This window comes from Saimiri boliviensis, chromosome 1, assembly GCF_048565385.1.
Source record: "Saimiri boliviensis isolate mSaiBol1 chromosome 1, mSaiBol1.pri, whole genome shotgun sequence".
Classification (NCBI taxonomy): domain Eukaryota; kingdom Metazoa; phylum Chordata; class Mammalia; order Primates; family Cebidae; genus Saimiri; species Saimiri boliviensis.
The window spans coordinates 202497202-202501452 of NC_133449.1; the positions used below are offsets into that span (position 1 = coordinate 202497202).

General features: G+C 39.9%; 1 pseudogene; it reads right to left on the reverse strand.

The window, feature by feature from the left end:
• Positions 1 to 377: 377 nt before the first annotated feature.
• Positions 378 to 3578, reverse strand: LOC101030243 (ubiquitin carboxyl-terminal hydrolase 7 pseudogene; annotated as a pseudogene).
• Between the last annotated feature and the right edge of the window lie 673 nt (positions 3579 to 4251).

Genomic DNA, 4251 nt, shown 5'->3' on the forward strand with positions numbered 1-4251 from the left:
AGGGCTGGTACACGGGACCCCAGCAAGGCAGCTGGGCCACTCGTGCCCACTAGGGACAGTCCAGAGACCTTGAGCCAGGGACCCGCGGTCCACTAACCAATTCTCCCACATTGCACTGACAGTTGCCTTGCACTGTGGTTACCATAAAATAACTCTTACTGGCATTTAAGCTTTATAAAAAAATACCTTCATTTTGCTCAAAAGGGGCAAACAATAGGTACAGAGAAGCTAAACTGAACAGCCTCAATAAAATAAAATTAACACCAGCAGCGAATCCTCTTGCTGAAGACTTTGGCTAGAGGGCATGTGTACCAAAGTTCTAGGCTGTGAAGGTTCACCCACACACTGCTCTCACCTTGAACACACCAGTTTGGAAATCAGTTATGGATTTTAATGGTCTTTTCAAGGTCAGTGTAGTGATGGCTCTTTGGGGCTTTGTTGAAGTGATTGAGCCAAGGCATGAAGATAAGACATGTTAATGGGTTGTGACTCAAAGTCTTTCAAATTTACTTCATACTCATCTTCATTTATGTACTGGTGTTGGCCCATCACTTCAACTGCAGATTTAAATTTCTCAAACTCCTTCTCCTGGATGTTCAGCAGGCTCTGGATTCACTTCATCATTTATTGAAAATGCTCGCGTGGTGTATCCTCAGCAAAAATGGAATTCCAAACATTCCAAAGACCTCTTTGTGGAAATATGCCACTGTGACAAGCATCTCTTTTTCTTTGTCTACATCCATCTGGTCCAAAGGGATTTTTAAATTTGAAACATCTGCTTGTTGCAGGAGATAAACATTCTAATAGTTCATCTTCTTGATGGACACTAGTGATTTTGTAGCTTACAATTTCTAGCAGCCTAAGGTTCCCTGATGCCTTCTCTCCAGATTCCACAGCCTTTTTTCATTCTTCTAACAGGTCCTGGACATACCCATGCTTGTCTGGATATAGCATTATTTCTTCTTCCCTAAATTGTCTGTCTAACCATATACATTTAAAACTTTGCCAGTTCTCAAAGTCTGTGATTTTCATCTTACGCTACTGATAGTAAAGTTTCTTATGTTGTCTAGCCTTGAAGAATTATAGAAGGTCTCTTACAGTACCTTCATAATTATGTCTAAGGGGAGCCATCCCCATAACCTTGAGACCTGAAAAACTGGAGCAACATTGGATCTGTTTGGAGCCTCTGTGCCACCGTCTGTGCAACCTGAAAATAATTTGTTCTATTTGATATTGTAACCACAAATCCAGGATCATTAGGGACTGTTTTATCACAGAAAATGACATCAACACAGTGGTAGAGATCTCAGAAATATTCCTTTGTGGTTGGTAATTCACTGTTATCATTTTCAGGGTCACTCTTCTGAAATACTATGATGTCACCATCCATTTGTTCATCAAGGGCTTTATCAAGAGTCATGTCATAGTCCTGAATTCTCTCTGTTAAATTCTGTTTAACTTCCTTATAGAGGATAAGGCTAGTATCTTGAATAAATCCTGCTCTGTCACATATAACTGGGAGCAAGTCATGTATTTTACAGGATATTGGTATGTCGATATGCCCACAGTACTTCAAGCTCCACGTTTTGGAATCATATATCTTCAAAAATAAAATTACATCATGATCTTTATCCAACTTGGGTAAGGTCACTCCACTAGCAGCCAGCTCAGGATTGACTGTTTCCGGGAATGTTGTCCAAGTTATCACTGAGCTCAATCATTGTTTTACGGCCACTGGCTTCATTATCTAACATTGCTGGCATTTTGTTCCATTACTCCTTGCTTGCATGGGCCACAGTCAAATTTGATCTTGTGGAAATCCCATGGTCTGAGAGAGGTTCTGAACAAACTTGGCAGTTGAGGAGTTCTTCAATACTTTGAACCCCATGTATTTCACTTTTTCTTCATCGTACATGTCATTTCCTTGGTGGCCACAAAACTGGTCCTCTGTGACTATCTGCACTTGTGTATGAGATGGGCTTCCTGCCGCCCCTTCTGCTTCTGAGCCTCAATCCTTTTCTCTTCTTGTAATTGCTCCACCAACTGTTCAGGAATATCATGGTCAGTGATCACCTGTAAAAAGATGGGTCATCATCATGACCCCCATAATTATGCTCAATTGCTTCTTGTTTAGTACACCCTGACATGACATCATCATCAAATTTACACCATTTGCCATCCCCTTTGGGGTTTGGATAAACCACATGATGTCCACCATGATTATCTCCACTATGAACTAGGACTGTATTATATAATTTGCAGGGTCCTTAGGATCTGTTTTTTTGAAAAAATTCATCAAGTGGTAAATGCTCTGGGAATTCAAACTTATCATTGATCTTGATATTTTGGTCCATCTGAGGGTCATACATAAACCCCATCAGTTATAGATGTAACACTGGTGGCAGTGTTAGGAATTTCACACCTTCTTCTGCTTCCTGTAAGCCATGTTCACCAGTGTCATATTGTCCCCATTGAGCTGTTCTACTGCCACATAATCCACAAATGAATCAAATATGTTTTTCTGTCCTTTGATACTTTGATGGATATCAGAATAATCTTCTCTTCTGTCAGACTGATAGTCCACTTCTTTACACTAGATATAGGACACCATTTTACCACGGAATAATCTGGGCATGGTGCCCTCTACACAGGTGACTTTCATCTTATATTCCACATTATCAAGCAACACTCGACACAGCTCCTGAACATTGTGTTGCATGAAGTATCTAAAGTTTCTCACCTAAATGACTTTGTTAACTTTTTTGTTCCTATGGGTTTATCACTGTGCTATAATTCATAGATCACTCTTTGTAATGCTAAAGGGACGCTTTTAGATGAATCATACCCCTTGCTTGGTAACATGTACATAGCCTTTCCTAGCTGATTTGTGAAAAATAAAGTCGGTAGAAAGTTGTTCATATAACAAGTCGCTCCCTGGTTCTTTAAGCCCACATAGCCTGTGTGCTGCTTTGAATCTCACGCAACTCCATGGGGAGCACCGCCTGTACAAAGACTTTAAACGTAACTTTGTCATCATCTATAAATCCTTTCTCAGGATCAGTCACTTCACTCCAGGCCATAAAATTAGAAAATCCCCAATCAATTTCTTTATGGAAGAACAAATGACTAATACAATGACTGGATGATTTTTCTTCATCTTTAATTTATTATCTTCAGCACTGCTTGTGCATGACAAGACCATGACATGGAATCAGATTCAGCATTGCATTGGAGAAAGAATTCTATGCTTTTTTTTGGTGTGGTCTGTCTGGATAAAAGCGTGGTCTCAGCATAATCTTCCATGGCAGATTTAGAACCAACTCACCCAGTCTGCTGAAGCCCTCAACAGTGAACTGAAGGGTTGCCGCGGAGCGCCAACTGGTGTCATCTTCCATGTCCTCCTCTGCATTGTTTTGTTCATCACTCAGGGCCACGTTCCCATTGATCGCAGGGTTCTGAGTAATTCTTGGTTAGTCATCTGTATCTCCAGCTTCCATCTCCATGTTCGCTGGCTCGCTCAGCTGCTGCTCGTCCACTTGCTGCTGCTGGTGCTGCTGCTGGTAATAGTGGTGATTCATTTCAGCCACTGCCTGGGCCTCGCCTGCGGGGTAGCCTCCTCCACCTCCTGCGTATCGTCGGTCACAATTTCATTGATATTTTCAAAGAACCAACTTTTGGTTTTGTTGGTTTTCTCTGTTGATTTTCTGTTTTCAATTTCATTGATTTTGACTCTAATTCTTATTAGTTCTTTTCTTCGGCTTACTTTGGATTTCATTTGGTCTTTGCTAGTTTTCCAAGGTAGAAACAGATTATTCATTTTGGATCTTTCATCTTTTCTAATATCTACATTTAATGCTATGAATTTCCCTCTACACACTGCTTTCACCACATTCCACAAATTTTGATAAGTTATGCTTTTGTTTTGATTTAGTTTAATATGCTTTTAAGTTTCTCTTGAGATTTCTTCTTGACCCATGTGTTATGTAGAAGTGTGTGATTTACTCTTCATGTATTTTCAGATTTTTCAATTATCTTTCTGTTATTAATTTCTAACTAAATTTCCTTATGGTTTGAGAGCAGACATTGTATGATTTCTATTTTTTAATTTTATTTTAAGCTGCGTTTATGTCACAGAACATGGTCTATCTTGGTGCATGTGTGCTTGGGATAAATATGCATTCTGTTGCTGAAGTGGTTGATAGATGGCAATTATATCCAGTTGATTGGTGGAGGTATTGAGTCCAACAACAT